This window comes from Oryctolagus cuniculus, chromosome 16, assembly GCF_964237555.1.
Source record: "Oryctolagus cuniculus chromosome 16, mOryCun1.1, whole genome shotgun sequence".
In the NCBI taxonomy this organism is placed as follows: Eukaryota; Metazoa; Chordata; class Mammalia; order Lagomorpha; family Leporidae; genus Oryctolagus; species Oryctolagus cuniculus.
This window is the reverse complement of record NC_091447.1, coordinates 70,406,675-70,419,677: the sequence shown is the minus strand read 5'-3', so window position 1 is coordinate 70,419,677 and position 13,003 is coordinate 70,406,675. Positions and strand designations below refer to the sequence as shown.

At 49.4% G+C, this 13,003-nt stretch overlaps 1 long non-coding RNA gene across 1 annotated transcript in view; it reads right to left on the bottom strand.

Annotated features, from left to right (window-relative positions):
• Positions 1–8,013: 8,013 nt before the first annotated feature.
• LOC138845734 (uncharacterized) overlaps positions 8,014–13,003 on the bottom strand; it is a 129,317-nt gene continuing 124,327 nt past the window's right edge. Inside the window, exons 2-3 of the long non-coding RNA XR_011382920.1 lie at positions 8,932–9,138; positions 8,014–8,796 (exon numbers count right to left, since the gene is read on the bottom strand). This is a non-coding gene — a long non-coding RNA (uncharacterized lncRNA). The remainder of the gene's footprint in view (positions 8,797–8,931; positions 9,139–13,003) is intronic.

Sequence of the window (13,003 nt, the reverse complement as noted above, 5' to 3'; positions counted from 1 at the left end):
GAAAAACAAGAACTGCATCTAAGAGTTCTACCTCCAAGTTGTACACGTCGGTATTTTATAAGCCAATTCAGTCCCCTAATATTGTGCTGTTCTTTAAACAAGCATTTCTGTGTGTATCCATATCCCTGCATACAGTGCATATGTGCCATATTTATTTAGTTACTTTTAGACTACAAAACACACCTGTGTGACCTTCTCCATCTCAGCCACCCTGCAAGGCAGGGCAAGGATTATCCGCTTACTCTCATTTTTTAATTTTTTAAAATTATTTATTTATTTATTGCCACAGAGTTAGACAGTGAGATAGACAGAGAGAAAGGTCTTTTTCCATTGGTTTACTCCCCAAGTGGTTGCTACAGCCGGCACGCTGTGCCTATCTGAAGCCAGGATCCAGGTGCTTCCTCCTGGTCTCCCATGCAGGTACAGGGCCCAAGCACTTGGGCCATCCTCCACTGCCTTCCTGGGCCATATAGCAGAGAGCTGGACTGGAAGAGGAGCAACCAGGACAGAATCTGGCACCCCAACTGGGAATAGAGCCCAGGGTGCCGGCACCACAGGGGGAGGATTAGCCTAGTGAGCCTTGGCACTGGCCACTTGCTCTCAATTTAAGTAGGAGTAGCTGGGGCTCAGAAGAACAAAGTGATTTACTTGGAGTCACACAGCTCATCCCTGACAAGCCCAGCATTTCTGATCCTGCATTGTGACCCTGTCCTTAAGCTGTTCTTCACTTTCTAGGCACCACTTCCCACTTGCCAGTGTGCCAGGAGCTACCCAGTCCTGTGCTCAACACTGAGGTGTCAGTCACACTCTATCAATTGGGCTGAAGCCAGACAGTGCCTCTCAGCAAAGAGGTTCATTTACTCTCACAACCACTATCTCTTGAGCCAAGCACAACATGAAGTGATACACTGGATATTGTGACACAAGGAGACAGACATACACTTACAGGAGAGAAACAATGAAGCAAATAATTACAATGAAATGAGATGAGCCTTTTAAAGGGAGGTAGGAAATTACATTAGGAGTAAATCCCACACAGAAGTCTAGAAGCAAGTTTGAGGAAGGCAGCTGCTAGTGGTCAGGTATCTAAAGCCACCAGACCTCACCCTGAGCCCTTTCTGTAGGTCATTTAACCTCACAGCCACCAGCACTGCCCCCAGAAAGAGGCAGAACTTGAAACAGAATGCCAATCTGCATGTTCCCCTGACTAATCTGCCACTTCCCACCCTCCAGCACTTATTTCTTTACAAATTAGGATTTCAAAACTTGAGAGCTGGCAAAGAGAAAGGGAGTGCTGATTTAAATACAAACAAACAAAACAACCCTCCAGCCCCTCCTGGCAGTATAGCAGCAAGATGAGCTGGTGGGAGCCCAAGCCATACCAAAGCATGCCCAGCCTCCCCCACATCAGGCTAAGCACCCCAAGCCCCTCCCCTGGGCCACCTCCTAATTACAAAATTGCAGAGAAGGGGCAGCTGGAGCATGCACCGTCAGCTGGTCAGCAATGTGGGAAGGAAAGAGAACTCCCCATGAAGGAGCCAAGGCCACCAGGGGGACACAAGGCAGCTGGGCAAATCCTCCACAGGACTGTGCAAGAAAGGCACTGCTGGGAGCAGACCTGTGTCTCCACTCTCCCCTGCTGCTCTGCAGAATGGCATCCTCTGTCTCTCCTCCCTCCTAACCCTAACTCCCAGTCCCTCAGGGTTAAACTCCTCTTTAAAACCTTCATTCCCTCTGATGCTGTCCCCCTAGAGGAGGGACAGAGAATCCACAAGGGACAAAAGCATCACCTAGGGAGGCTGCCTGCTAAAGACAAAGAACTCTGGGCAGCATTCCCTGTGGCTCTGCTCAGCAGGAGGAGTGCAGGCCCTGGGAATCTGCATTACACAGGATGATCCCCACACTCCCCACCCCTCCTCCACCACCACCGCCACCACACATGACCTGAAACAGGCAGTCCTGACATCACAGCGTGATGCCTGCCCAGGACATGTTCAAGCCCTTCCTGTCTGTGGTTTTTCATGACCATTTCTGCTTCATATAAACATCTTAGCTACCCACCATGACCACCAGGTTCCCGGGAAGAAGAAGTAGGACCCCCTCTTTGACCTAGCCTCCCTCAGGAAAGCCAAGGCCAAGCAATGCACCTCTAATGGGAAACCAAAGATCTCTGCCAAGAATCCAAAGGACAATGGGGCTTCAGCTAATGGCCAAGTGACCAACCATGCAGAGGGCAAAATATAGAGCTGAGCATTAACTCCAGTTTAATCAGGACTCCTAATCTACCTCCCAATAAACAGCAGCAAAGCAATGTCCTCCTTTGCTCACCAAATATTTCCTGAGTGTCTCCTCTGCACTGGGCACAGTTCTGAATACTCTTGGGGTCTTCTGGTGGTAAAGCGATCACACATCATCAGGAAGTATTTGATAGTGATTTCTCTTTGCAAAGTTACTTGAAACACAAGATTGTCTGTGATGTCAGGCCTCAGAACCACACAAGCGCCAAGTCCTGAATCCCATGTTCAGTGTTGCTCTTCTGCCTCCCAAACAGCTTTGTGAGCCTGTATGGGAAGGCCTGGGGACAGGGCGAGGCAGAACTGGGTGCTCTGTGACTGACAGCGAGGTCCTGCCCCAGCAGTGAGCTGAACTCCTTCCCTTAAATCAAAAGGCAGCCATGAAAGAGCTGACAGGACTTGAGGTAGCATCTGCTTGCATCTGCTACACACATATGAACGTGAGACTATGAACACAAGCCCTACTTAAACAAGTGGACTTAGGTAACAGACTCCAGTCCAAGGTCAGCAGGCAGAGGATCAGCATTTCCCACTCCCACACTCCTACTCCACACTCCCTGGCAATCAGAACCCTTCTCTGGCATTCCCAAGCCCCAGGGGCCTCCCTTCCTATGACAAGGAAAACATTGAGCTTATTTATGCACTCAGGGTATTGGACAGTCCTCCTTCAGCCCTAGGAGGATACCCACAGACTACATGCAAAGGCCTCTCCCCAGCTATGCTTCTTCTGCCTCCCCTGTCAATCCCTGTCCAGAACTCCCCCAACTCAGGCCTGCTGTTTATTTCTCACCTGAACTAGGAGACCCCTGCAAGTCAAATACTCCACCTCCACTGAGAACAGATAACCCATCCTGCCATGGGCCTGAGACACACACATGGGGGCAGGGGCTGCAGATGTGTCTTCCTAAGCCAGAGGGTGAAGGTGTCAGTGTAACTCACGGTCTGAGCACACACCAGAGACTCTAAGACCTTGTACCTGAATACTGCTCAAGTATCATCACAGCAAACCTGTTCTATATCACCCCAATCTCCCTGACACATGAATTCTAGTAGACTGTTCATTTCAAACAACATCTGACAAAACAAATTCACAGGACAAGAAAGTATCTGAGATTGGGGATTCTCTATCCCTAGTCCATCTGACTCAGGGACTCAGTTTCTCTAATAGGAGCTCACATCTGAATCAAATAAAAGGAAAAAGAAGTCAGAAGAAACCCAGGCCTAGTCCTGGTGTGTGGATAATAATAGAGAGCAGCTGGAACAGCACAGAAAAGGGGTTTTGAGCCTCTCTCCCTCCTTTCCCACATTACTATAAATGGCAAGGGAAGAGATGGTGCAGCTTCTGCTGTTTAGATACAATGTGTGCATTTTGATTCAGAGAAAGACCTCCAAATCATCAACCTAGGGTTGACCTGCAAGCATCCCTGGAAAAACTACCTGTGGGAAGAGTTCCAGAAAGCTCTGGATCCCTAATGAACACTGTAGAGCCTGCTGTGCATCTGTCTGTGGGGGTGAGTGTTGAATGGCCCATGGATGGACACGTTGCCACCTGCAGATCCTGGGCTTGGGAAATGCTCCCAAAGTGCTTCATGGCCTTGAAAAGGAAAAGGGAAATGCCTCTGGACTGAATGGATGGCCGTGCAACTGCCCAGGTGCCCAGGGGGAAGCTAAGTCCCAGTGCACCAGGGAAAGCCTGGTGACCTGGGCACTGCCCTCATTCCCCCAGCAACAGCAGATCTCCTAAAATCCAGGCCCTGGTGCATGAGTCTGCACATCCATGCCCACAACCACACACCCCTCGCCCTTCCTATGCTCTGAGGCCCCCACATGACTTCCCTCTGCCTCCCACCCCCACAGCCACCTGCACCTTCCACTGGCTCCTATCACAACATGGCCCTATAGTCTGTTCTCCACTGCAGGTCTGGTCACATTCGTGCTACTGACCCAGTCTCCCAGCCTCCATCCAGAAGACAGCAAATGGACCCAGGGGCACAGCCTGAAAGAGGTGGAAGGGACCCTCCCACTCTGGTTTCTAAGTAGAGAACTCACTCATGAGTGCCACATCCTGCAAGGAGATGATGAGCTCACCAACAACTGTTAAAGCACCTGCAAGCCTCATCAGGGGTGGAGACTGGGGGGATGTCCTTGGCAAGTGAGCACAAGGAGCCCCTCTGTGGCCTTGCCTCTGCCAGGCTGGTCCTGCTATCCCTGAGGCTTCTTCCCACAGATGATCCATGTCTAGCTTCACAGCTCAGCTAATTCAGAAGACAGCTTTGAGCGGGCAGCAGCAGGGATCACTTCTGCATGGCAGTGGCTGAAAGGGGCAGGAGCAGAGCCAGGTGACCCAGTAGCTTCCCCAGGCAGAGCAGCCAGCTGTCTGCCAGCAGCAAGCAGAGCCAGGCACACTAGGCCAGACAGCTCTGTAGCCATCAGGGACTGCTCCTGCCAGCCAGGCCCCACCTCAGCTGTGCAAACATCACCTCATCCCGACAGGACAGACCCAGCAGCAGGAAAAGGAGTCCCCATGATTGTGTTGAGAGTGAGCAACCAGAAAACAACATGCTCCTCACAGGAGCCTGGGCCCCCTTGGAGACGCAGAGGAAAAAACAGGCTCAGAGAACCGAGGAGCGGCTGAGCAGGAAGAGGGCTAGGTCTGTGCAGTCCAGAGGGATGGCCCAGGTCGTCTGGGGATTCGCTTTACCCTTCACCGGGGGCTTCTGCTCCAGCTGCGCTCCAGAGGTGGAGCTTGGTGAACTGGGCACTGCCCCCATCTCCCCAGCAACCACAGATCTGCTTAAAGTCCAGACTAGTGTCCCCACCCCTGCTTCATGACCAGAGCCCTTGGAAAGTACCTCCAACCCCCAACACCATCTGCCTGATGTCAGCCAGGCCCTGCTCAGTACAGGCTGCCCATGGCCTGGATGGGCTCAGCTGAATCTTAGGACACAGGGTCCTCCATGACACCTGACTTTACAAAGACACATCTCAGAGTACCAAATGCCACCCCCTACTCAGAGCTGAGAACGGTTTTTCAAATACATCACAGAGGAGAGCAAAGCAGAAATCCTGAGGGTGCTGTGACCCACCAGTTTCCTGCCTAAACACAAGAAGTAGCTGCTCCTAATTCAGGGAGAAAGCCTGAGGAAGCCATGCTGACAAGGGAGAGAGCTGCAGTGTCTCTACTACTCTTCTCAGCACGAAAAAAGAAGAGAGAAAAGGGTGGTTATAGAGAGGATGGAAGCACAGAAATTCCAAAAGAGAGGAAAGAAAACTTTAGGAAGTTTGCTTAAGAAAATAAAGAGATGGGGCTGGCATTGTGGCATAGTGGAAAAAGCCACAGCCTGAAGTGCTGGCATCCCACAGGGCTGCTTCACTTCTGATATGGCTCCATGCAATGGCCCTGGAAAAGAAGTGAAAGATGGCCCATGTTGTTGGGCCCCAGCCACCAATGCAGAGACCTGGAAGAAGCTCCTGGATTTGGCCTGGCAAAGCCCTGGCCATTACATCTATCTGAAAAGTGAACCAATAGACGGAAGTTCTCTCTTTCTCTATCTCTTCCTCTTCCTCTTTCACTCTGATTTTGAAATACATAAACTTTTTTTTTAAGAAAGAAAAGTAAATGAAGCAAATCTTTAATATGGGGTGTAAAAACAACATCAGCTCAAAAATTCTCACCAGGCTTGAAGCCAACTGCCCTGTCTACCCACAGCCCAAATGTTTCTTTTCTTTTTTTAAGACTTATTTATTTATTTGATTTTTTTTTATTTTCAACAGGCAGAGTGCACAGTGAGAGAGAGAGAGAAAGGTCTTCTTTTGCCATTAGTTCACCCTCCAGTGGCCACTGTGGCCAGCATGCTGTGGCCTGCACATCACGCTGATCCAAAGCCAGGAACCAGGTGCTTCTCCTGGACTCCCATGGGGTGCAGCCCATGCACTTGGGCCATCCTCCACTGCACTCCCTGGCCATAGCAGAGAGCTGGCCTGGAAGAGGGGCAACTGGGACAGAATCTGGCACCCCGACTGGGACTAGAACCCGGTGTGCCGGCGCCACAAGGTGGAGGATTAGCCTAGTGAGCCGTGGCGCTGGCCTTATTTATTTGAAAGAGTTAAACACAGAGAGAAGGGGAGACTGAGAGAGAGGATTTCCATTTGCTGGTTCACTTCCCAATTAGCCGAAATGACTGCAGCAACACCAATCCGAAGGCAGGAGCTAGGAGCTTTTTCCAGGTCTCCCACATGGTTGCAGTGGTCCAAGGGCTTGGGCCATCTCCCACTGCTTTCTCAGGCCATAGCAGAGCTGGAATGGAAGTGGAGCAGCTGGGTCTCAAACCAGTACCCATATGGGATTCCGGCACTGCAGGTAGCAGCCTTACCTACTAAGCCACAGCGCCGGACCCCCAAATGTTTCAAAACACAATTATTTTCTGGTCAAATTTGAGTAGAAGATTATAGGGCTCAGCACTCCAAGTCTCCAAGTGCCAAATAAATATTTAGTTGCCACTCTGGGTGAACGTAGCCAGAGTCCAAACAGGCACTTGGAAATCTTGAGAACAGCTGTTTCATAAGTTGTAGACATGAAATATGGGGCAGTCACACAGGACAACTGTGTCCAGTGTTCAAGTGAGACCCAGGACAGTAAGCCTGTTATGTCCCAAGAGAAGTCAGCTTTCCAGTCTATTACAAGATAAGCACCAGGAAAACACAGCTGCTTGAAATGTAAGATGGATGCTTTATGGAAGACAGATGACACCTCTGTCCTTCACTGAAAAATATCCTGAGGTGCACAAGGGCTGAGAGTTGTGAAAACAGAAGCCCATGCAGTCTGTTAAGTGTGAAACAACAGAAAGCCTGGAAAATAATTCCGAGGTCAGAGAGGCATAAGGAGGAAAGCAAAGAAATAGGGATGGACGGATGGATTTCTGGATGCCATCTCTTCCACCACATTCCACAGGAACTTACACTTGCTAAAGCAGGGGCATTCATTCCACTGCCAAAGGACTGCAAAGGTAGCACAAGTTGGCTGTCTCAAAGGTGCCTACATCATGTCCATGAGCACCTCTGCCAATGGCCAATGTCCCACAAGAAGCAGTCTTCTCAGAGGGACAGAGGCTGACTGGCAATTTGGATCAAGGAGTGAATATTCCTGGAAAATCCTCCTCTTTCCAGACCAGCAGTAACAGCAAACAGAAAAAGAGAGAGGGGGGAGAAAGTCAGGGGCAGAAAAACAGGGAAGCCCCAGTGGCTGAGCTGCCATCTTTCTGGCTTCCAGATGCTCAGACGAGAGCCACCACAGGCCTTAGGACCCAGTGGGCAGCAGCAGCAGAGCACTGTCACTCAGGAAAACCCACAGATGTCATCCTGGGATCTACACACAGCTGACTTTGGTCTGCACACATGTTGGGTAAAATGCAGTTGAGCCAAGCAAAAAAAAAAAAAAACTGCAAAACCTTCAGCTACAATATTCCCTGGGAAGATGAGCTTTGCAAGGCCAAGTCGTCCAGAACAGGTGAGGGTCTCTGGGGAAGAAGCACCGTGCATGGTGGGCCTGATTCAGAGCCCAGTTTCCAGCTGTGTGGTTCCCCCACCAATATATCTTCTCTTCATCTCCCCAGACAAGGCCCAGACATGGAGGAATACCGGCATCATGCTCATATGCACAAGGAACATCTGTACATGTGAGTTAGTGTGCAAACAGGAAACACACGGATACCTCCAATACTGTGGCACAGACACACAAATCTTCCTGTGTCTCTTTTCAGAAACAGCTTCTTTGTGAGCCAACAGCCCCTGGAACTGACCAGAGTTAGAACAGACTTCTTTCCCTTTCCCTTGTAAAATTAAGACTTTACATTTTCAATGCTACCAACAGCATTTCCAAATATCTATGGAGGAGCTGGCTCCATGGCACAGAGGGTTATGCCACTGCCTCCAATACTGGCATCCCCTATGAACACTACTCAAGACCTACTTGCTCTGCTTCTGATCCAGCTCCCTGCTCACACACCTGGGAAAGCAGCAGAAGATGGCTCCAGTATGTGGGTCCTTGCCACCCACATGGGAGACCCAGATAGAGTTCTGGACCCCTCTCTCTCTCTGTCTCTCTCTCCTTCTCTGTGTCACTCTGCCTTTCCAATAAATAAAATAAATCTCTATAATGTACATTGAGTGAGAGATGAGAGAAAGGTAATTATATTAACAGCCAGGATAATATAAGCCGATTTCTAGGATTCATTAATTTGAAAACATAAATTAAACAGAAACTAAATGAAACTCAAAATGTAACCAAAAAATCATTATTTGCTACAAATTACAACCATTACATGCAGAGCTGTAACTGAAAAAATGTTACTACCTCTTAAAAAAAAAAAAAAAAACACAAAATGAAGTACTTTGGTTACTCCCTCCAAATGAAGCCTCCATTAAACTGTAGCTGAATCCTCCCAGTCACTGGAGTTCAAGGACAAGGCTTCCTTCTCCAGCCCACAGCAGATGTCAGTAGCTGCTAGTAATGGGGAGATGAATGGACATCATCAGACACCATCAGCTTCCCCACAGGGCGCCTTTCCTAGAGACATCACTGCTAAATCACCAGAGCATGTATCTCATATTAAAAACTTCTCTTCCACATGCTAAGTACCTTGCCTGTCACCCTTCAGTGGCACTGGGTATGATCTGCAGAGGACAGCCTGCCAACAGGACAGCTCTAGGAATCCTGTTCCTGGCTGTTTCCCTGGGAGATGAATGGTCACAGGACGTGGGTGCTCAGAACGCCGGCTTGAAGCAGCTCCTCCCAGAAGAAACACACAGCTGCTGGTCCATCAGAGGCTCCATAACAGGATGCAGCCTGGGGACAAGCAAACCCCACACTGGGGCTGAGAGGAGGCACTCAGCAACCTTCACACCCACTGCCTAGAGTCCCTTCTGCTCCTCCTCCTAGGCGGCCTCATTATGGGCAATCAGGTTCATCAACCGGGAATCGGGTGACAGCACTAATCTAACAGAACAGGGACTCACTCAAGACTGGTTACTCTGCTGACAATTCCACTATGCGGAAGATAAGTGCCGTATTTTCCTAGGCCACAACTCTTTCCCCACTGCGTGGGCATCTCTGCGGGGGAAAGGGGGCACATATTTCTGGTCCCTTTTTCTGTTTTACCCCTCCTCACACTTGTACAGAGATGTCCACAGACCAGACCTTGTGCAAATTAGTAGTTAGTGCGCTCCCAATGCTAAAAATGTCTTGGGCTTTGGCACCAAACAGAAAATAAGAAAACTCGGCGGCCCCCTTACTTCCAGCTGCAGGGACTGTAGGACAGCCAGCGGGAAGCGGCACTTCGGGACAGTGAAGAACAGGGGAAAAAGTCAGCGGAGCCTGCGCAGTCCCAGCCGCCCTGAGTGCCTGAGGGCACCCCACCTTGGGGGCTGTGTGCCTGCGGAGTGGGGCCAGCAGGGCTGTGCCATCCACTGCAGCCCTGGGCTCCCTGCTGGGGGCCACCCAGCCCTGCTCCACGGGAACCGCGGCAAAATGGCCTGGTAGGTCTGAAACCGCATGGGCACTGAAAGACTCCAGTTCCGGGCAGTCACCTGCCTACATGCACCCAGACCACTGACCCAGCTCTGCACTGCGGCATTTCTCAGGGAATCTCAGCTCCAAAGCCTCTACCTGGTTGTATGTGTTGTTGTTGTTACTATTTTTGTTTTTGTAATTTTTTTTGCCTTTAGCCAGTTTTTTCTTCCCAAGAGGAGGGCTCCCTGCAGTACTTAGAACAATATAAAAATGAACTCTCCCACCCCACCCCTCCGATTGTGGTCCAATTTAAAAAAAAAAAAAGTGAGACCTTTAAAAACCTAGTACACCTCCTGGAAACCAGCATCCGGCTCGCTTAAGACTACTTTCGCTTGGCACAATAAAGCTTCTGCCTTTTTTGCTACCTTTTCCCGGCCGTTTATTGCTACACTGAGCCGAAGAAATGAACCCACCGATCCATTCCAGTAACACTGAACACCCCCCACACACCCTTTGCGACTGGGAACACCCCTTGTACCCCGTAAATAAAAAGCATTAAGGAAACTTGAGAAAAGGGGAGACGCGTGACCCCCAGAGCATGGGGAAACGGGGGACAGCCTGGGTCCCTCTCAACCTTGCCGTCGCCTGATGTCACCCAGCGACCCTGGAACCCCAGCCGCCAGCAGCCCTGGCACCCAACCCCTCTGCATGGTCTCCTTATCTGCCGTGAGAATTCCGGGGAGCCCGGCAGCTCCCTTCAGGACACGCAGCGAAGCAAGGGGACGCACAGGAACAGTAGTGGCGATGGCTACAGACCAACAACAGGGGAAGGAGAAGCAGCAGGAGAGGCCCCGGTGTTGCGCTTGCAAACTGCCTGGGACCTCAGGTGCAGAGTAACAGACTCGCTGAGTGCAAATGAAGTCACTGCCCCGCCTCCCAGCGCTGGCTAGGGTCAGTGAATGAACTACCACAGTCCTGGGCTTTGGATCCACCTGTGCGCACATGCGCTCCGACGTGCACACACGCACGCAGGCGCTCGGGTGCGCACGACGTCAGGGCAGGAGGAACTCTGGAAAATGGAGTCCAGGACCAAGGCTTGCCTGCAGACCAGACTCGCTGGCCATCCTCAAGGGCTTGACAGTCTCCAGCAGGTGGAGACAGAATGGGAACTAAGAGCCTTTGCTTTTGTTTACATCTCTCCACTCTTCCCCTCCAAAAATCTCAAAGATGGGTTGCTGCCCTTATTCCTTTCTTCAACCAACATCCTTTTTAAAATTTTCTTATAAAACTTTTATTTCAAAAGTACAACTTTCGGGTTATAGCTGTTCCTCCCCCCCCATAACCACCCTCCCACCTGCAAACCATCCCATCTCCTACTCCTTTCCCTTCCCATTCTTCATTAAGATCCATTTTTAATTATCTTTATATGCAGAAGATCAACTTAGTATATACTAAGTAAAGATTTCAACAGTTTGCACCCACACAGACACACAAAGGGTAAAGTACTGTTTGAAGACTAGTTTTACCATTAATTCACATAGTACAACACATTAAGGACGGAGATCCTACGTGGGGATAAAGTGCACATTGACTCCCGTTGTTGATTTAACAATTGACATTCTTATTTATGACGTCAGTAATCACCTGAGGCTCTTGTCACGAGCTGCCAAGGCCACGGAAGCCTCTTGAGTTCACAAACTCCGACCTTATTTAGACAAGGCCAGAAGCAAAGTGGAAGTTCTCTCCTCCCTTCAGAGAAATGGAACCAACATCCTTAAGAGTGACACCCAGTGAAGCTGACCCCAATTTCAGGATGCTTTATAAACTCTGCCTTCTTCCAAAAAGTACCTTACCTGCTGCTTACCTGGAAGATTCCTCTGGGTTTTTACCTGTAACAGTCAAATAATAAATGAGAATGAATGCAAAATAATCTTTGATGAGTTGCAGAGGGGAAAGCTTAGCATCCAGATTTGAGAATAAAAGTTGTATGGTGTTTTATTGATATTTGCTAGTTATTTTCAAATCATTTTACATCATCCTTTAGTTCACCAAGTACACAAAGAATAACAGGAGACCTGGATAGAGAACTAACATTCCTGAGAGACTAAATGCCTTCCATCATATCTTTTAGCCCATAGATTAATACTGGAGACCATATTATCACTAGTTTGCTAAGAGGAGACTCAGGTGGAAAAGGTTTTGTCATTTGCCCATGGGGAAAATAGTCTTTTAGATTAGAAGGAATACCAGCTGAAGTCTAACACAGCTTAAGAAATCATTGTTTTGTCTTATGGCTCAGTTTCTCAAACCTCAGATTTCCCAGCTGAAAAAAAAAATGAGAGGACCAGCAATGTAGCACAGTGGCTTAAGCCACCAGCTGCAAGGCTGGCATTCCAAATGGGTGTCGCTTTGAGTCTCTACTGCTCCACCTCTGATCCCAGTCCCTGAAAATGTGCCTGATAAAGCAGTGTAAGTTGACTCAAGTCATTGGGCCCCTGCACACATGTAGGAGACCAAGATGGAGTTCCAGGGTTCTGGCTTCAACCTGCCGCAGCCCTGGCTATTGTGGCCATGTGGGGAGTGAGCCTACAGATGAAAGATTGTTCTCTCTGACCCCTCTCTGTTACTCTGCCTTCCAAATAAATAAATCTTTCCCAAAACAATGTGAGAAAGAGGAAGAATACCTGTAGAAGAACACACTGCAAAAATCCACGTAGGATTGCAAATTGTCAAAAAAAATGAATTACACTCAAAGTCTCACTCTTATTATTTCATGGTCATTTTTTATGTTTAATTTTTTTTGACAGGCAGAGTGTACAGTGAGAGACAGAGGCAGAGAGAAAGGTCTTCCTTTGCCATTGGTTCACCCTCCAATGGCCGCCATGGCTGGTGCGCTGCGGCTGGCGCACTGTGCCTATTTGAAGGCAGGAGCCAGGTGCTTCTGGTCTCCCGCTGCCCGTGACACTGGCCCCCATATGAGTTCCAGTTCAAGTCCTAGCTGCTTAACTTCTGATCCAGTTCCCTGTTAATGTGCCTGGGAAAGCAATGGAAGATGACCCAAGTACTTGAGCCCCCGTCACCTATGTGGGAGATTTGAATGGAGTCCAGACTTCTGGCTTTATCTAGCCCAGAGGCACTGTGACTTTTGGGGGAGTGAACCAGTGGATGGAAGATTTCTCTCTCTCCCTCTCTCTCTCTCTCT